General features: G+C 40.1%; 1 long non-coding RNA gene across 1 annotated transcript; it reads right to left on the bottom strand.

Annotated features, from left to right (window-relative positions):
• Positions 1-3,701: 3,701 nt before the first annotated feature.
• Positions 3,702-14,132, bottom strand: LOC127042727 (uncharacterized). Its single transcript, XR_007772029.1, has 4 exons — positions 14,051-14,132; positions 9,615-9,842; positions 8,970-9,110; positions 3,702-4,901 (listed from the first exon to the last, which is right to left on the bottom strand). It is a non-coding gene; the product is annotated as an uncharacterized LOC127042727 (long non-coding RNA).
• Between the last annotated feature and the right edge of the window lie 7,329 nt (positions 14,133-21,461).

A 21,461-nucleotide genomic window follows, 5' to 3' on the forward strand; every position in this document is an offset into this window, starting at 1 on the left:
ACAACAACCCTTAGTAGTGGTTTCAGAGTAGCAGCCATGTTAGTCTGTATCCTCAAAGAGAACAAGACTACTTGTGGCACCTTAGAGACTAACAAATTTATTTCAGCATAAGCTTTTGTGGGCTACAGCCCACTTCATCGGATGCATAGAATGGAACTATCCTTAGTAGTATAATTGCTACTAATAGTAAGCCTAACTTCAGTACCAGGCCAATTAGATGAAACTGTAGTACAGAACAGAATAATCAGACAGACAGATGTTGGGGAAGAGTCAACTCAGCCATTGTAAAGGGAAATTGTGAGTGACCAGTCTGTTAAAAATTCTCTGAGTGGATCAACAAACATGTGGACAAGGGTGATCCAGTGTACTTGGACTTCCAGAAAACCTCTGCTAAGAGACCTCACCGAAGGCTCTTTACCAAAGTAGGCAGTCATGGGATAAGAAAAAAATCCTCTCCTGGATCAGTAACTGGTTAAAAAATAGGAAACAAAGATGAGGAATAAGTAGAGGTAGGTAAATACTGGGTCCATATTGATAAATGATATGGAAAAAAATGAAAAGAATGAGGTGGCAAAATACTACAATATTATTCAAGATAGTTAAGTGTAAAGCAGACTACGAAGAGTTACAAAGCAATCTCACAAAACTGGATGACTGGGAAACAAAATGGAAAATGAAATTCCATGTTGATAAATGCAAAGCAATGCACACTGGAAAATATAATCCCAACTATATATACAAAATGATAGGGTGTAAAGAGATCTTGGGAGTCATTGTGGATAGTTCTCTGAAAACAATCAATGTGCAGCATCAGTCACAGAAGCTCACAGAATGTTAGGAACCGTTAGGAAAGTGATAGATAATAAGGCAGTAAGTAGTATAGTGCCACTATATAAATCCGTGGTACGCTCACACCTTGAATACTGAGTGCTGCTCTGGTCACATCATCTCAAAAAAGGTAATTTAAAATTGGGAAAAATTACAGAGAAGGGCAACAAAAATGACTAGGGGTATGGAACAGCTTCCATATCAGGAGATATTAAAAAGATTGGGACAGTTCATCTTCTAAAAGAGTCTCTAAGGTAGTGGTTCTCAACCAGGGGTACATGTGCCTCTGGAGGTACATGGGACTTCTGGAGGTACATCAGCTCATCTAGATATTTGCCTAGTTTTACAACAGGCTACATAAAAAGCACTAGCAAAGTCAGTACAAACTAAAATTTCATACAGACAATGGCTTATTTATATGGCTCTATTTTCTATACACTGAAATGTAAGTACAATATTTATATTCCAAATGATTTATTTTATAATTACCTGTATATGGTAAAAATGGGAACCTAAGCAATTTTTCAGTAATAATATGCTGTGACACTTCTGTATTTTTATGTCTGATTTTGTAAGCAAGTGGATTTTAAGTGAGGTAAAACTTGGGGTATGCAAGACAAATCAGACTCCTAAAAGGGGTACAGTTGTCTGGAAAGATTGAGACTCACTGTACTAAGGGAGGATATGATAGATATCTATAAAATCATGAATGGTGTGGAGAAAGTGAATAAGGAACTGTTATTTGTCCATTGACTTAATACAAGAACCAAAGGCCACCCAAGAAATTAATAGTCAGCAGATTTAAAATAAGCATAAGGAAGTAGTTCTTCATATAACACATAGACAACCTGTGGAACTCATTGCCATGAGATGTGAAGGAAAAAAGTATAACCGGGTTCAACAGAGAATTAGGTAAGTTCATAGAGAATAGGTCCATCAATGGCTATTAGCCAAGATGGTCAGGGATGCAATTCCATTTCTTCTGTGTCCCTAAACCTCTGACTGCCAGAAACTGGGATGGATGACGGGATGGATCACTCAATAAATTGCCCTGTTCTGTTCATGCCCTGTGAAGCATCTGCCATTGGCCACTGTTGGAAGACTGGATAGTTGGCTAGATGGGCCATTGGTTTTACCTAATGTGACTATATTCATGTTCTCATAAGGGATCATCCAAACACTATGTTTTTGAAAATCCCCTTTGATAACTAGAGTTTGATGAAAACTGGGTTTCCAAAACCCTAGTTTTTCTATGATCACAAAGAACATCAAAGGGATCCTTAAGCAGCTCAAGAGCATGGATAGACATGGGCGGTGCATGCACCCCTCCGTTCAGGGAAGCTAGCCCCCAGCTCCACCTCTTATGCCCAAGGTCCCACCCCCACTCTACCCCTTCCATTCCCTTCCCTCCCCTCCCGCCCCCCGGTCTCACTGGCCAGCCTGCTGTCACAGTCTCAAACCCAGGCTGGTGCCTGGAGCAGTCCCAAACCCCAGCCAGCCCTTTGGCACCCAGAGCAGTCAGGAGTAGCCCACAGCTTGGGGGCTGCTCAGAGTAGCTCTGAGCTGCGGCCCGGCCCTGGAGCTGCAGTGGGGAGCATTAGCAGACGTTTGGGGAGGTAGAGATTTGGGGAGGTTTAGCTTCCTCCATCCTCTATTACCCACTGCCCATGCTGATAGATCAGAACCATAAGAGGGGGAAATTGGACATCTACCCCCTTAGCAAAGTAAGTGGAGAGGAAGAGAAGTGGAGCCAACTGTGTGACCTCCGCTGTTTCTGCACCCCCTTACAAATTCCTCCATCACCCATCAATTCCTCCCCATCACTGCTCCAGCAGGCCAATGGAGGAAACTCAGGGGCTCCCCTACTCTCCACTTCTCGCTCATCAGGGAAAGGAACCTGTCTCCTGCAGTGGGGAGGGGAGACTGAGCTCACCCTTCTCCTTGATGCTGCTGCTTCTAGGGGAAGTCAGAGCAGTGCAGAAGAGTGTGGGACAGAAAGAGGCAGTCAGAGCAATGGGGATTGCAGAGGGGATTTAAGATAACCACCCCACATCCATACTTCCCATTTCTGTCCCCGCTTTAAAACATGTCCCCTCAACCCTGTGCTGCACTGTTTCTGTATCCTTGTCCCAACTCCTGAACCTGTAGGGCTATCAAGAATGTCCATCTCTTTAGGGGAAGGAGGCCTGGGAAGGGATGATTGAGCTGTGCTGGATGTGTAGAGAGAAGGGAGATGAGGAGTTGATGCAGGGGGCAGTGGAGAAACTAACATACATCCAACGCCTTCTGTGATTGGGGCGATCATTGCCAAAAAGCCTGGGGCAGTAAAGGGGAGAGCTAGGCTATGGAACATGATGATGCTGAGAAATTATTTAAAAAACAAAGAAATTAACCCCCCAAAACATAGTTACCGTAGCGATAAGATTGCCCAGTAGTGCCTTGTTCCCTCTCTACATATCACAGTGACACCTAACACACGAACATAGCTGGAGCGAAGACAAGTAAATGCTGCAATTCAAATCTCTGGAACACAGCACTGTCTATTTATTATAACATTACTCTTATTAAACCAGTGCCCATGACCATTGCCAGCTTCAGGGGGCGGAGTTAAAGTTGTGTTGCAGGGATAGTGTGTACCTTGCTCTTCATTTCCGGTGTAGCTCAGCTTGAAATTCTGGAGGGTCATGAGACACCACTGCGCAACCTTAAGTATATGTTAACAAAGTTGTGGGACAATAAATTAGAGTTACTTGTATATTCATACATGTTCTGTGGTAAATGTGTGTGTTTGAAAGCCACAGTACTAAGTCAAAATCCATTATTATTATTTATTATTCTTTCATTTTATCAATTTATTTGTATTGAAGGTAGTGCCTCCAGTCAGGATCAGGATCCCATTGGGCCTGCCCTGTACAAAGACACAGTAAGAGTCAGCCCTCCCACAAAAGCTGACAATATAATTTGAGACATGATACAAGGGAGAAACAAAAGGCTGGAAGAGTGAGAGAGGAGATGAGGGTAATGAAAGCAACATTAAATTGGTACACAAGTAGCCGCTGAATAACATGAAGGTTCCAAAAGGCAGTGGTGCTCAACCTGGGGATATGCAGAGGTCTTCCAAGGGATACATCAGCTCATCTAGATATTTGCCTAATTTTACAACAGGCTACATAAAAAGCATTAGCAAAGTTAGGGCAAACTAAAATTTCATTCAGACAATGACTTGTTTATACTGCTCAATATACTATACACTGAAATGTAAGTGCAATATTTATATTCCAATTGACTGGTTTTATAATTAATGAGACAGTGAGCAATATTTCAGTAATAGCATGCTGTGACACTTTTGTATTTTTATGTCTGATTTTGTAAGCAAGTAGTTTTTAAGTGAGGTGAAACTTGGGAATACACAAGACAAATCAGACCCCTGAAAGGGGTATAGTAGTCTGGAAAGGTTGAGAACCTCTGTCATAAAGTACCCAACCCAAAACAGATGCTCTATTTAAGGAAAAACGTAGCCCATATGGAAGAAATCTTTACTCCTTCAAATTTAATTAGGAAAACAATACACACAGGAAACAAATTCTGATTTTTGTAAACATACTTTTAGGGTGTGGGAGGAAATAAGGTATATTTGTAACATTTAGGAGTTATACCATGATATAACCTAGAGAACAAACTTTGAACTTTATACTCTTGTATTTAGTTTTCTAATTCTACATCTTTTGTTATCATCAGTATGTTGTTGGAATATTGATTGGGCTGTATCACATAATACCTCCAAATGATTGTTACTGTGTGGACCCTTTGGATGGATATATATGATCTTTATAAAATATTCATTTGGCTAGGAGCCTGGAAAATCCTCAATACTAATTAGAGAGAGGCCTAAGAAACAAAATTCACAATCTAAGTTTCGGTCCAGATTTTGAAGTCAAGGTCTTCTGACTCCCAGTTCAATGTCCTTCCGCTGGCACACACTGCCTTCTGTACATACTGTGGCCCAAAGAGTAGATCATCCCTTTCTTTACAGCACTGGAAGGACTGCACTTAGAATTCTGTGCAAGTTGGCACTAGAAATGTAGCAACAAATTGGAAGGAATTCAGAGAAAATCATTGACAATAATTAAGGATTTAGATTCATGAAGATATATGAAAAAGTAATTATGTTTAGTTTGACTAAATGATGAAATAACCAATATGCCAGCACAAGATGATTTTCATAGGAGATAGCTGAGAAGCAGTAATTAAGAAGAGATGATAGATGGTTGTCTCTGCAAACACTTTGTTGTGATATGGACGTTGTTTGGCTGCTTTGCTAATCCACAGAAATTGTATGCTAGAGGGTTGTACAGTGCCTTACGTAGCAAGCTGAATTTCAATGGTACGCATGTTCCAGCATAATCATGTTAATGTTATTTAATCAAGGGTTGTGCTCTTGTGCCATTTACAGTTTATCACACTTCTCTATCCTCCGGGGTGGGGCCAGAAATGAGAGGTTCAGGGTGCGAGAGGGGGCTCTGCGCTGGGGCAGGGGGTTGGGGAGCAGGCTCTGGGGTGGGGTCAGGGATGAAGGGTTTGGGGTTCAGGAGGGGGCACTGGGTTGGAGGCTGGAGCCAGGGGGTTTGGAATGTGGAAGGGGGCTCCAGGCTGAGGCAGAGGGTTGGGGTGTGGGAGAAGGTGAGGCCTCTGGTCTGGCAGTGCAGGTTCCAGAGTGGGGCCAGAAATTAGGGGTTCAGTGTGTGGGAGGGGGCTCTAGGCTGGGACAGGGGGTTGGAGTGCTGGGGTGATACAGGCTCCTGGATGGAGTTTGGGTGCAGGAGGGGGCTCAGGGCTGGAGCAAGGGCTTGGGTTGCGGGAGGGGGTTCAGGGTGAGGGCTCTGGGCGGCACTTACCTTGCGGGGCTCCCTGGAAGCAGTGACATGTCCCTCGGCTCCTAGGCGTAGGAGCAGCCAGGCAGCTCTGCATGGTGCATTCTGTCTCTGCCTGCAGGTGCTGCCCCTGCAGCTCCCATTAGCTGTGGTTCCTCCCAAGCCATGTGTACGTCTAGGAGCTGAGGAATATATTGCTGCTTCTGGGAGCTATGCAGAGTCAGGTAGGGAGTCTGCCTCTCTGCTGCCAACCAGACTTTTAACAGCCACCAGGGTCCCTTTTGGATCAGGTGTTCCGGTTGAAAACTGGACACCTGGCAACCCCTATCTAGCATAATGGGGTATTGATTCTGGATGGGGCCACTAGATGCTGTAATGGAAATAACGAATACTAATAATTGTTATGTGACCTATTTATTAGCAGGCTAACAAAAGCAAGGCAGAGTTTCCAAAATAGTGACTTTAGGCACAAATTCAACAAACAGAGTCACATCTGTTTATTACTGGAAGATGGTACAGAGGCAGCTACCCTCGTGTTGCTGGATTTGCTGTTACAAAACAGTTTCTCTTTTTCCCAGAGGCAGGAAACACAGACACAACCAGGAACTTCCTCAGAGAGTTAATTTCTGAGACCGGGGTTCTTCCCATTTGGGAGCTGAAACACCATTTAGGATGATTTGTAGCTTTTTAGAGAATGTTTTGTGTACCATATACTGGGTAATAAATAACATGAAAGGATGCCATGTTTCTTAAAACGAAACTAGCTCTTTATTAAGAGAACTATCTACAGAGATACTACAACTGCAGCTGGCCATGTACACACAGACTGAGTTCCTAGTGCATTCTCCAAACTCTTCTGTCCTGCAACCTGTGCTCCCTTCCTCTAAGTTCCATGCAGGTTGCTACAGTGCACAAGATGATTTTGCTGATCTGTCATTTTGTTGTACCTTATACTTTAACTTTGTTTGCATTTTAACCTCCATTTAAATTAATGGGACACGGACCATGTATTCTTTTTGCTTGTACTGAACTGAGCACATTGTGGGCACTTAACAAATAATAAATTAAATGTTTGGTTTGGACCATTTGATTAGTTGTTGCAAACCTGCAGGCATACTATAAAGTATAGTGCACAACTCATTGTAGAGTAAGGATACAACCATAAGCCAGAATTTTCAAACTTGAGTGCCTAAAGTTAGAAATCTAGATAACTAGCTTTAAGCACTCAAGGTTGAACACTTTGGCCAAACCGCAAGGGGAAAAGACTTCTGTTTCAATATGTCAAACACGTTGATGTAGATTCTAGATTATGCTGATAATGACAGAGTGAACAAAATGCTGAAAATCAGTTGAAGGAGCAAGAGACTAGCTGAAAAAAAAACATTGCTATAAAGAAAAAAAGAGAACAGAGTAATAAACTGTCTGGTTGTGATGCAGAAATTCTCGTGAGGCTGTCTGGGGTAGCCCAGCTCCCAGGAACACACATCATACTCCCTCTTCAGCATTACATAGATGTCCAAGAAAATAGGCATAACTGAAAAACAAAACCCTATTAAGAGAGCATGGAACAATCCAGTTTTTGCTAGTTAAAGGAGTTAAAGCATGAAAAAGAGCTCTGAGACTAAAATAGGGTGAAAGATATGCATGAAATAACAAATAGTATTTTAAATGCTAATAGGGATGCCTGAGCAAAAAGCTTTGAGTGGTTCAGACAGTTAAAGTTTCATAAAATAGCCTTTTAAAATCCTCCTGCTTATTATGATTCAGTATAATTTTCCAGTCTGCACAAGATGATCCATTGGCTCATCAAATCCCAGTTTAAATAATCTAAAAGACTGTACAAAAGGTTGAGCCATGAAATTTCTGTCATTTTCTCCTATGGAATTACTTGTTTGAAGATATTACTCCTGAAGATTCTGGAGACTGACTTTGCTGGATCTTCTCAATAGCCATACATGTTAACAGTGGCTTTGGGGGTTTATTATTTACTTATTCAAATTTACACTAATTGTACAGAAAACAGTGGATGTCCCAATCTTTGTGCAGTGTTGACATTCTTAAATATATATTCATACATAAACAGATTCCGGTATTTAATCTGAGATAACACTACCCAAGAAGTATGTGATTATAAAAATAAATAAACCATACAAACAAACTCACCTCCTCCAGCCACTCTCCAGCTTTACCAACCTTCTTGCAAGTAAGGGAGAAAAGATAGGCTTTGTATTGTGTCCCAAACACATGATTAAAATTTTTTAACATCTTATGTGTTTTCGGGGAGATGGGAAAAAAATAAGAATAATCCTGGTTTCTGATCTTTACATTGCCAGAGCGTTGCTTAGCTATCAACGTGAGCTGCATCTTAAGTAGGTAGGGAGGACCTGGTCTGTCCAATTTATCTATACTGTCTGTTTTGTGTGACAAAAGGGATCATTTGACTTATCTAGAACATGTTTCCCTAGCCACAGAAGATGGCTATTGTTTTAACAGCCTTCAAATTTAAAAATGAAATACAAGGGACGTGAAAGGTACCCTTGTCTTTGCTTTGCCATAAGTAAGTGCCTCGGGTTGTTATAAGGTCAACTGATATAAAGAAAAGAAGATGTGAACATTTATGAGGAGTTTATTAATCCAAAATTTAATCCAAGGGATCATAACTGCAGAATTTAAAGATTTAGTTGACTATGAAGATGCACACAAGAGCCTTTGCTTAAAGACTGAAGTAATTTTTCCAGTTTATAAGGGACATTAGACTGAAGTTAAAATGAAATGTACGGTGTGTCCTATTAAAAGTGAACTATGCAGAGTGTGACGAGAGAGATACCTGGGTTTATAGTTATTTATATCTTAGGTATATTTCACAGACCTGGGTTAATTTTTTTTCTGACAATCTCCATGAGCTGTTAGGTAGGAAAAAACATATCGGAAATGGGACACTCTCTGAATTTCTACTTAGAGCTTCCACTGCTTTGTTTTCATGGGGATGATCCCACCCTACAGGACCAGCAGAGTATTCAGCACCCTAAAGAAGTGGTCCCGCAGAAATCTGCAGAGGTTCTGTGCCTTCCCACTGACTCATTGGACTACCATGGTGTGAACAACTGTTGTTGTCAACCTTCTCCCTAAGGGATTATCAGAGTGTGAGGAGGGCAATGAATGAGATAATGTTGACAGGGAAAACCTGAACTTACTTTGAATCACCTCATACAGTTGAGAGGGGATACTGCCATGGAACCAGGCATGAGCTCTCATTCCCATCCTACTTACTGTTGACTGGCCTCCTCCCAAGTAACAGATCCTTGTGGATGGGGCTTCTGCAGGGTTGGAGAAAGTGGCTACAGTCCACAGACCTGTTACTTTCTCTTCCCCTTTTCATTGTCCCAGCTAGATCCAAAGGATATGCAAACCCTAAAGTTAGAATGATAAAAATGGGTGTCTTATCGGTGTTATAGGTGGAGAGCATAGCAACACATATACTTCAGATTTCCTAATGCTTTAGATTATGACTTTCTGTTTTCAGTTGCATATAAGTCAGACTGAATTTTCCATGCTTAGTGTCTGCATGAGTTTGAACTTTTCTGCACCACGCTTACACAGTATTTTTCTTTCAGAAATGCTCTCTTCCCATCACTGCTACATTCCCAGCCCTTCTGAATGTATATTTTCCTTTGGTCTATTTTCACTATACCTTTCATTAATTTTTTCTCTCACTGCTCCTTCTTTCACAGTGTTCTTTAAGCAGAAAACAATTCTAATGGCATGCACAGTTCACATTGTACTTTCAAACACAGCATTTGAATGGATTTGTGACTAGGCAGAACTACCAATAGTTTGTCCATCCCTAATTCCTTGTTTTATCTGGTAACATTTCTCAATTAATTTCTCAATTTCTTTTTCTCTTCTTATACTTACCTTATTTTCCAGCTCCTTTAATGCTTTGCTTCCTTTGCTTTCATGCTGAAACTTTCTTCTCTTCAGGCATGAAGCGATTGTCAGCTGGTTCCACTCTTCACTTTTCTGGCAGTTGGCCCATATATCAGGAGATTGAATTCTATCTGGCCAGTGAGGATGATCTTCCTCCTGTCTTCTGGTCTAACTCCTAAAGAGCTTGGAACAACCTCATACACTGGGAAAGCATATCTGGACAATACACATTCCGAGACATCCCATAAGCTGTGGCCTAAGTCTCTTACTTAAGGAGTGACAAGAGGCATAATATATTTTAATTATTATTATTTGAACTGCAGTAGTCCCTGTTGCAAACGAGGACCCCATGTACCAGGTGCTGTACAAGCCACAAAATATGGTGCTCTGAAAAAATAAGGCACACAGACCCTTTTTACAGGAGAACTTGCTCTTTTTTTCTTGGGAAAAGTGAAAGTACCAGATATAATACAGAAACTGAATAATAAATGATTCTCTTTAAATGTAAGTTTGGTTATACAAGTGGATAGGAAGAAACATTCTGTTCCCAACTTTCTGACATTTGAACACAGAGGACAAAATACTCTCCTCATATGAAACAATGTGACTATGACACACAAAATTTTCTAAAATTAATAATTCAGGGTTGAAGATGAGCTTTGGAATTGAGTCAAATAATATTTGACAGTTTTATCAAATTATTAAATGTTACAAAATATACAGAAGACACATGTATATAATTTCCTTTCATTGATAGATAAATCCTTTTTATAAGAGGAAAGATTTCCTGGAGGCAGTGTTGCATTATGTGCGCCTTCTTTGTTCTCTTTATAATGTATCCCTAAAATGGTAAAAATAATTATTGGCAAATTGATTTATCCCTAAATTTTTTAAGTGGTGCTCAAGGTTTCGACTATACATCTCTCTCTGACTTTAATTGACTTCCCATTGACTGAGAATTTACATGCGTAGTGGTTGAGGTATTTTATGGAATAAGACCTTAGGTAAACCTCAGATACGGAAAAATCTGGCCGAGGAGGTGTTCCATGTGCTGTTGCTGAAGTTTCAGCATATTTGTGTTTGGTTACACGCTGCTGATGTTCCAGTACATGGCAGGTGTTTTCTTTTATTTAGTATCACATAAAAATATCCTGGGCACATTACACATAAATAGTTTCAATAAATGGCTCAGCCACTCTGAATGAAACCAAGACAGGATATCTGACACCTTGCAGAGGGCAAAACAGTAACAGCATCTGAATTCTAAATTACTGTTTGACTTTCCCAAAGGTCCTAGCTGTTATGTCAATATTTTGGACTCAGGAAATCAAACTCTCTACTTGGCTATTTGCAACAGCACTTGAAGCCATGTGAGTTTTACATAAGTAGCAGGGGACAGAACTGAGCTGATAATTGAATAATATATAGTGAGCTAAATCCTGAAGTCCTTACTCAGTCCTACTGACTTTAACAGGAGTTTTGTGTAAGTAAAACTTCAGGACTTGGCCCAATATTTTTATGAGAAATAATTAGTTATTTTTTTCTAAGTAGGTATCTGTACATATAGGGGAATTAAATTATATGTCTTTGGCACTTTCCTCATGACTATGCTGAATCTGATTAAGAGTGTGATAATGCTGATAATGCTGTAGAAAGAGAAATAGCTGGAAGGTAAGGGGGAAACTGTACAATCCCGCTGTTGTGGAATTTTATTCATCTTTTGATACAGAGATTCACAATCTGGGGTTCCAGGCGGCATTCAGATGCAGCTTCATTTGCTTTTAGGTATCCAGAAGCAACTAAGGATTCAAGAGAAACTTGGTAGTCAAGAGACCTTCAGTACCAAAAGGTGGTTGTTAAATCCATCAGCAAAGGCAGTTCAGGGCCGCCCAGAGGATTCAGGGTCCTGGGGCAAAGCAATTTTGGTGGCCCCTTCCATAAAAAAAAGTTGCAATACTATAGAATACTGTATTCTCATGGGGGCCCCTGTGGGGCCCGGGGAAAATTGCCCCACTTGCCCCCCCCCCAGTGGCCCTGGGAAAAATAAACATTTAAAAACCTTCCGCATCTCAGCACAAACACAGTTTTGAGAAAATTTCTTTTCAAGTCACCTTTACAAGGTATCACTGGTTCTCAGCATCAGCTAGTGCTAAAAGGCACTAAAGCTCATTAAAAAGGTTGGACAAATATTTTCCGTCAAAACTTTTTTTGGATCAAAAATTAGGGGTTTTTAAAAAGCAGAAAAAATCACAGACAATGTCTGCTTTCCTTCAAAATTTATTGTGGTTTTTTAATTGAAAAGCTGAAATAAGTCTGCCAAAACCTGAACATGATTTGGGGTTTCGGAAGTGTGTGGCCAAATATTTGCTGCTTGCTGTGGTTGATTGTTTAAAGAAACAATAAAAAAATTCTGCTTAAAAAAAATCCAAAACTTCTGAATTTTAATGGAGTTAAATGGCTTGCCTCCTTGATCTTCTCTGGCAAAAGCACACACAACAAGAGACAGACAAAGACTTTCCTCCCTCCTAGATTTAAAAGTATCTTGTCTCCTTATTGGTCCTGTTGGTCAGGTGTTAGCTAGGTTATGTGATCTTCTTAATTCCTTTACAGGCAAAAGAGGAATTAATCCTTAACTGTATGTTTATGACACACTCTAAAAGCTTATCAGGTGTCACTGCTCAATCTGACGGGGTCCCTAGTAAGCCAAAATTCTTCCAGCCCTTCTGGAAGGGTTGCGTCTTTGGTCAGAAGAACTTATCTGCTTGCTGAATCAAAAGAAGGCCTTGAGTCAGTTTAAATGTAGACTTTTTATGCCAAACATCCTTTCTTAATCAGTTGGTCTCTGGAAAACCTAGTTTGAACCGGTTTATGCAAGCGTTCCCAGTCATAGTAGCTCTCTGGAAGTCTTTACAACCTGAGTGATTCACCTTAAATCACCATCCACTGCTTTTAGTTCCTGAAGGAGCTGTGGTATCATTCCCCTCACTCTCCTCCACTGCCCCAAGTTGCATACAGTCCCTGGCCCACAGTGACACATAAATCATTCATAAGCTTAATACAGTATGTATCCCCAGAGATACTGCACAAGGTTGCAACATATGTCATAACAACCTAGTATGATATTAGTCTCTTTTGTAGCTGCATCATATTGTTGACACATTCACTTTGTGATTCACTATAATCCCCAGATCCTTTCCAGCAGTACTATTGCCTAGCTAGTTATTCCCCATTTTGTAGTTATGCATTTGATTTTTCATTCCTAAGTGTAATACTTTGCACTTGTTTTTATTGAATTTCATCTGCTGATTTCAGACCAATCCTCCAATTTATCAAGGGCATTTCAAATTCTAATCCTGTCCTCCAAAGTGCTTTCAACCCCTCCCAGTCTGGTGTCATCTGCAAATTGCATAAGTGAATTTTCAACTCCATTATCCAATTGATTTATGAAAATATTGAATAGTACTGGACCCCGTGGGACTTGCTGGACACATTTCCCCAGTTTGAAAGTGTATCATTGATAACCATTCCTTGATAACTGTCCTTCAACCAGTTTTTCACCCACTATTTCACCTACCTGCACATGACTGAGCCATAGAAGGCAGGCCAAGCACATACTTGGGTAAAATAATGTAGAAATATCTTGCAGTTAATCTGAAGCGCAGAAATACACTATTTTTCTTCATTGCCCAAGGAGTGACTCAGTTATAGGTCAGAAGGAGGAATGTGCTCATGCCATCCAGCAAAAGTAACAGTTTCAGCCAGATATCTAGGCACTGGGACAGAGGCTGGGTGAGAAGCTGAGGGTTAAGGTAAGCAAGCCATATTTATCAGATGCCCCCTATGAGACTGAACTCAGGCCAGTGGGCCATTCAGGCAAGGCATAAGGAGCATATAGAAGCCTGTGTGGTTACAACTAAGGCTGGGTGATTTTTTTGTTCAATCAAAACAACATTTAAGAAAAAATGTGTAGAAAAATGTTGTTTCATTCAACTTTTGTTTTCCACTTAAAGTCTTTAAAAATAGTTTTCATTGAGCTTCTCCTCTCTTGGGCTTTCCTTCTCCTTGACTCTTTTTCCCTCTGGGGGTGGGGAGAGAAAAAGGTAAAGAGGGAGAAAAAGGAGGCAGGGTAGAAGGGTAACAACAAATTGAAAACCTTGCAGGCTTTTTTGGTTCTTGTTTCACCAAGAAGCAGAAAAACAAAAACAAACAAATAAAAACCCTGCTAAACATTTCAAATTAAATAAGAATTTTTTAGAATCCCTGACCCATCCTGCTCCTTGTCCACTCCCCTGCCTGAGGCTCCCCCAATCCAACCCCCCCTTCCCTGTCCCCCCCCCGAACCTCTGTACCATCCAACCCCCCATCCCTGTTCCCTGACTGTCCCCGGGACTCCCGCCCCTTATCTAATCCCCCCGGCCGCTTACCCCCGCCTCCCAGCGCCTCAGCGCGCGCATCCACAAGCGTCCCTGAACAGCGCTGCAGCCGCATGGCGCGGGGGGACTGAGCTCCTCCCCGCTCAGAGCCGCGTGGTAAGGGGAGGAGCAGCTCGGCCTGGAACTCTCAGCCCCACCCGCTTACCACACGGCTCTGAGCGGGGCAGAGCTCAGGCACCCCCGGAGCTATGCAGTTGCAGTGCTGTTCAGGCTGTGCTGAGGCGCCGGGGGGGATGGCGGGGGCGAGCCTCCGCCAATCTTGTGGGGGCCCCTGCGGGGCTCCGGGCCTTGGGCAAATTGCCCCACTTCCCCCCCCCCCCGCTCCCCCGGGCGGCCCTGAGACAGTTACATAATCTCCCCCTACATCTTCCCACTGTTTGTTGCATTTTACCAATATTATCTCTGCCTTATCCGGATTTTATCTTAGCCAGCAAGTTTTCTGGCCAGACAATAGGAAAGCAGCACACATATTAGAGATATCCCTTGATTGTAAAAACATTTCCAAGTGCTCTTTTGTTCCCAGATTTTCACCAGCTCTGATCTTCCCAGTTCCCCATATGTGCTTGTTGAATAATTCCACAGTGCTTCAGAAATAAGAATGAAAGTTGAAATTTTCAAGGATAACTCAGGTTTAGCAACACGACTTCCATACTTGTTTTTCATACTTGCTATCTGGTTAAATCCTCAAGAACATACTGATAGATTACAGTGTGTTAAAGGTTAAGGACATATTACAGACCAAAACAGAAGGCACTTTTATTCACCCAAATATTACCAATTTATAGGCCCACTTTTCAGTTCTATTACTTTTCATTGTGCTTTATCACTACTCAGCGTTTAAGAAATGTCAATATTTTTATTCTTTGTACAATCAAATGTGATGTAATGCAGGATATTTCCATTCTGGAGCATGTTGCTAATTGTTAACAATTCTTCCTACAAATCAGACATGAACTGCTAGTATTGTCTGACTTCTTAGGTATTATTGCTTAATTTAAAGACCAGAATGCTTTAGTTTGACCCAATGGCTATTAAATTCTGAGTCAAGTGTCACAAACATTACTAATTAGATAAAATGCCCCACTGGAAATCTTTGATGATGGTCACAATTTAATATCCTTTTGCAAATGAATTCTTAGACCGTGGAGCAATTCACTTGTCACTTTGTAAGCTCTTACGTTTACTACTTAAAGAATTACTCTGAATTCTTAAATTAAATCCTGTTACTGTAGGTCAGGAATTCTGCATTTTTGAGGTACTGGCTAGATGGATTCAAAACAAGTACAAAGTTGTAAGATCACAGATGAATTCAACCTCTCAAGAAAAGTAACCGATGATTAAAAAAAATGAAAGGTGTTAGAGGGCTAAGAAGGAAGAATAAAAGAATACTTTGATTTAACTTCCTTTTTTCTTTCTTACAGTAATTCCAATTTGCCTGAACCTATCCAACTGTATATTTGACTTGCATGTGAACAACTAGAAGCCAAGTTGAATTGCCTGAGAGGAAAGTCCCTTTTGAATAGCTGTCCTTTCCCCCATCTGTTTAATATATCTACAACATAGAGTCTTTAAAATGAATGCTGGAGTTTTCATCATTATATAATATGTACAATATTTAATGTACTATATATAATATATAGCATTTAAAATTGCCTCTTTGTATAAGTTAATTTGAGTAGCTCTGTTCTCAGGAAGATGTCTTTATATTCAAATGAAATCAAATCTTCTTTTCCATGCAAAGCTGGATTTGGTTCTGTAGTGGCATCTAATTATGAAACCACGTTTTTCAGCATACTGGTGGTGACTGAATTCTCTCCCCTCCAATTTTTTTTTTTTTAAAGAATGAGCTTCTGGTGTTTTCTGTAGAAAGTTAAGCTCCACTGACATTGAGTAATTGCCCTTACAGCTCACATACACTTTGAATTTAAAATTTAATCTGTTCAAATCAGCTTGCATTACAAGCGACTTGTGCTTAGCATGTTCCATGAATGATTCAGTAGATCTTAATAGCTACCTTTAGTAATTTCTTATGAATCATTGAAAGAGATCACATTAGTAAACGTTGGTGGTAAGTACTAGGAACATTTTGCATGAAATAATTTTCCATGAGCATTGTTGAATCAAGAATCTGTGTCTGTAACTGCCATAGGAAGAATTGTTTACTGCCTCTTAGATTTATTGTATTTGAAGAAGAGGGCATACAAGATTTTCCAGTTTCCGCCTGTGAAACTTAGAATTAGTGTGCCAACCTGACAGCCATAGTACAGTGCTTGCCAGCTTACATACAGAACTATGCCTCATTGGAACTCATGGAGTAATATAAATATATGTAATTCCAGGAGTGGCTTAATATTGTCAGTGAGATGAGAGGAAGTGCTTTTGGCTTCCACAGAAATCCTTCTTTATCTTGTATTCATTATAGCATATAGAGTAGTTTTGGATTTCTGTAAAGGCAAATAGTATTAACAGCAAATGGGTGAATTGAAATATCTCATGGGAAGTATCATTAGAAAGGGAGGTTCATGTTTTGTAACCTTGATGTTCTAAGGACCTATGAGTAGTATTCAGGGCAGCAGCAAAGGAAGTATAGTGCTTTTTCCCCATTATTATTCACATAAATATGTAAATTATGAATGGGGAATGCTGTTGTTTTTTCTGACACGGTAATTTTTGGTTAGATTTAGCTTTGTGGTGAAAGAGAAGGATAAATATCATCCCTTTCAGAACCTGAATCTAAACCATGGAGCTGTGGTTATCATATGTTGATTATATTTAGTGTGTTTTGCTGGAAAAACTTTCACTTTTTTTTAAAGTCATAAATATCAGGGAAAAGTGATACTTTTTAAAGCCATGCAACTTTAAGGTATGTTCGTGCCTTTGGGACATCGTATGGTGACACAGAGTAACTATATGATAAATTGTGCCATATCATTCCAAAGAGAGTCCGTAGAATCTGAAACAGTCATAGAATCCATATATATATTTGGGACCGGAAGAGACCTTGAGAGGTCGAAGTACTTACTATCCTTAGTACTGACCAAGTACTTATTTATCCTTATAGTTAGGAAGATTTTCCTAATATCTAACCTAAATCTCCCTTGTTGCAGATTCAATTGATTACTTCTTGTTCTACATTCCCTAGACATGGAGAACAGTTAATCACTGTCCTCTCCCTAACAGCTATTAACAGGTCCCTCTTAGTCTTCTTTTGTCAAGACTGAATATGCAAGATTTTAGAATGATGTTTAATATCATTTACTGTTTGGATTTTTTAAACTAAATTAATAGATCAGGGATGGACGCAGTATTATAACACATGTGGGGCTTGATTGAGATGGTTCATTGGCCAACATTGACTGGTCTTGTATGAAGAATATATTTCAGTAAACAAAATTCTAATAACATCTGAGCACTTCAGTTGGACTGTAGTTATGTTTTGTGTTATGTTACATAATAAAATCAAAAAGGTAAAGTCAAAATGAGGTGATTCATTAATGCCATTTTGATATATCCAAAATGAATTTTTCAAAAAGTTTGTTTTGTGAGAAATTTCAAAATATGTACTTTTTGTTCCAATTCAGGATGAAAGGAAATTTTGAAATGTTGGAATTTCCATTTGACAGGAAGTTCCAAGTTTCAGCTAGCGCTACTGTAACCCACACACCTTTGGGTGTGGTGTCCCCTCTAGTGGCACTGAGATCACTTAGAGATTAATGAGTCTGCTTCATCCTTACTAACTGCCATGTGGCTTTTGGCTCATGCATTTAGCTCCAGAGGTCCCAGATTCGATCCCGCCCGCTGATGACTGCAGTCTATCAGTGTTACACTACTCTTCTGACAGGCAGCCAATTTTTTTCTGTCTGAACACTGCTGGTTTATCTTCTGCAAAGATGTTATTATGGTCTATTTTATTTTCATCTATTTTTATTTCTGCTTTCCTATTAGACCGTAGAATGAAGTAAGCAAGTTTCTTCTCAGCACTTGAGATTTATGGGTCTCAACAATTATCCCCAAATAAAACAATACAACCAGAGCAGTGCAAATATGGCAATGAAATTGATAATGTTCAATATGAGGTTGTTTGAGTTTTGTAAGATAGTTGAAAAATTTATATTACTTTTTGCATTTATCATCTTTATCATTTCAGTGAAAATTGACAAATGTAAATATACAAATATTTCACTCAATTTGTGAAATATGGAGTAATATGAAGCCCATTTTTCAGAAAAGAATCACCAACAAATGATTTTTTTCTTTTTGATGCAAAATTTTAGTTCACAAAGAAGTGACTTTTTGACAGTCATGAAATCTCCCAAAGCAAAACTACACAATTGTATATTTTCCCACAGTTTTGTACAGCCCTTGTTTCAAAATATATTTTAGTTCTACATTATAGACTCACTTCCTTGACTAGCCTTAAAAGTTAATGAGGTCTGCTGAGAAACGTCAGCTGGTATACGACATATACAGTAGTGGTGGTTAAATAAGTGTACCAGCGCGTTAGAAAGTTGTAATCATCTCTGTTCCTGCATAACAGTTTTATGTACGGAATTATCATCTTTCAAAAAGCAAAGCCTGCTCATTTAGGACTTAATCTTGCCAAGTGTTGAGTACACATGTGAGGTGGGCGTTGAGTGCTTTGCAAGATTGAACCCTTAAGCACTCCATCCTCCATGTAGAACACCTGTGTTGAGAATGTTGAGGGATATTCTTCAAAGTAAGGGTTAAATTATGCTGTTTAGGTACTGCCCTCAGAATGGAGATATGGAACCACACCTCTTAAGGGGGAGCTGCAGGGCACTCCAGCCCTCAGTGTGGCCTATAAGGTATGAGGGTCAAACAGTTCTACAGTTACATGAGAAGTTATGCATAAATATAACTCTGCAAAAAATAGCATCTCTCTCTAATTAAATGTAGAATTGGGGTGATATCAGGCTTAGTGTTATGTTTACCTCTGTGTCTGAAATGAACAGACCCCATGTAGGTGCTTAAATACCAAAGTATGCTAAGACTACTTAACATGGTTTGTGATACAAAAAATCAGGGAGCCATACTGAGCTTCCTGACAGACAGGAAACTGCAGCAGAGACTCTGTCCCCACATCTTTTGGCTCACAGGCTCTTTTCCCAACTTGTCTAGAGCAAACCAGTGCCTGTGTAGAGAGAATAACCACTGCAATCAGCCATTTAAAGGCAGCCATTGAAAGCTATATGTTGTCTACTATATATGTGCAGGACCAGGATCTTGTGCTGGAAGATTGCATTGCAGGACTGCAACTTCATTCAGCATAAGGTGCTCATTTAATCACAGAATCATAGAATATCAGGGTTGGAAGGACCTCAGGAGGTCATCTGGTCCAACTCCCTGCTCAAAGCAGGACCAGTCCCCAGCTGAATCATCCCAGCCAGGCTTTGTCAAGCCTGACCTTAAAAACCTCTAAGGAAGGAGATTCCACCACCTCCCTAGATAACCCATTCCAGTGCTTCACCACCCTCCTAGTGAAAAAGTTTTTCTTAATCTCTATCCTAAACCTTCCCCACTGCAACTTGAGACCATTACTCCTTGTTCTGTCATCTGGTACCACTGAGAACAGTCTAAATCCGTCCTCTTTGGAACCCCTTTCAGATAGTTGAAAGCAGCTATCAAATCTCCCCTCATTCTTCTCTCCTGCAGACTAAACAATTCCATTTCCCTCAGCCTCTCTTCATAAGTCATGTGCTCCAGCCCCCTAATCATTTTTATTGCCCTCCACTGGACTCTTTCCAATTTTTCCAGATCCTTCTTGTAGTGTGGGGCCCAAAACTGGACACAGTACTTCAAATGAGGCCTCACCAGTGTCAAATAGAGGGGAATGATCACGTCCCTTGATCTGCTCATTTTGTGTCTGATTTTTCTCTGAAGTGGTCATGAGGATCTATATACAGAATATTGCAAGCTGGTGGGGAGAGAGAAATATGTGCTGGCAGTGAAAAGGGCCATACAAATGCCTCCCAGGAGTGATTAAAATATGTTCCAAAAGATTTCACTTGTTAAAAATCAAGTTGATAAAGAAATGTTGTAAAAATCATGCCCTTTTCTATATTAGAACTCGTGGGTCTGATTCTGATCTTACTGGGCTTTTACATCTGTGTAACTTTACTACCAGAGTTACTCCTCATTTACATGGTAGCAACTGATACCATACTTGGGAATATTGCCTTTGATTTATGTAACAAATTATCTATCCCCTAAGCTACATGGGTACTTTTTTTAGTGTCTCCTATGCAAATTTGTAGATGTTTAATTTTCTACACGAAAGCTTCACTGTTGTTCCCTGAACACAGTGGAAATATAATGAGAACTAAAAGCACAAAATTAATAACATTGTGAATATAAGGGCACAGATTTCAGTTAAAGACTGTTTTCTGGCTTATAGCACCATCTACATGACTTTTTTTTTTTTTTACAATTAGATTTAGTAAGGTGCATAGTGTTTTGGTTTTCTTGCTGAATAGAAAATTGTTTTATGTTTTTGTTAAAGACAACATTTTACGATCAAAATAATTCAGTGTTATAGGGTAGTGATCAATTGAAAATGGAGAAAAATGCATATACTTCTTTCATAAAAATGTGATTTCCATAGGATTTGAACATTCTATTTTTACAATATATGGAGGATCCTCTATCCACTGAGCTATTTTGTTAATATCCATGGGATTTCAAGTACATTAATTTACAACAGAAATATATTACCTCACATTGGACACCTGTTACAAATATCCATTTTAGCTAAACATCTTTTTTCCTAGTCTAGATAAAGTCTTACTGTCACTTGTAGAGTGACTATGTCAGTAAAGGCAGAATAATCTAGCATCAGAAGTCAGGGCTGCCCAGAGGATTCAGGGGGACTGGGGCAAAGCAACTTCAGGGGCCCCTTCCATAAAAAAAAAAGTTGCAATACTAGGGAATACTGTATTCCCGTGGGGGCCCCTGCAGGGCCTAGGGCCTGGGGTAAATTGCCCCACTTGCCCCCCTCTGGGCGGCCCTGTCAGATGTACATTGCTGTGCACAGAGTAAGACCCCTGCTCACCATTCCATTCCTATTCAGCAAAGCACTTAAGCATGTGCTTAGCTTTAGGCACATACTTAACCCTCATAGATTTCATGTGTTCAAATGCTTTGCTGAATCAGGACCTAAACCCCTCATTTGAGGTTTGCAAAGGAAAGTCTGACACTGCCATTATTATAGGGTTGCCAGTGATACTGCAGTAATAAACAATACCAATGGCAAGTTCCGTCATTATTGGCAGAGCTAGTTCCTTTACAATTAATAAGGGAATTTGGATGACCACAGTTTTATCGTAACCAGATCTTTTTCGTGTGGCGTTGTCTCCCTATTATAAATGGCTCTGGTAGCACCCTT

Source organism: Gopherus flavomarginatus, chromosome 1, assembly GCF_025201925.1.
Source record: "Gopherus flavomarginatus isolate rGopFla2 chromosome 1, rGopFla2.mat.asm, whole genome shotgun sequence".
NCBI lineage: Eukaryota > Metazoa > Chordata > Testudines > Testudinidae > Gopherus > Gopherus flavomarginatus.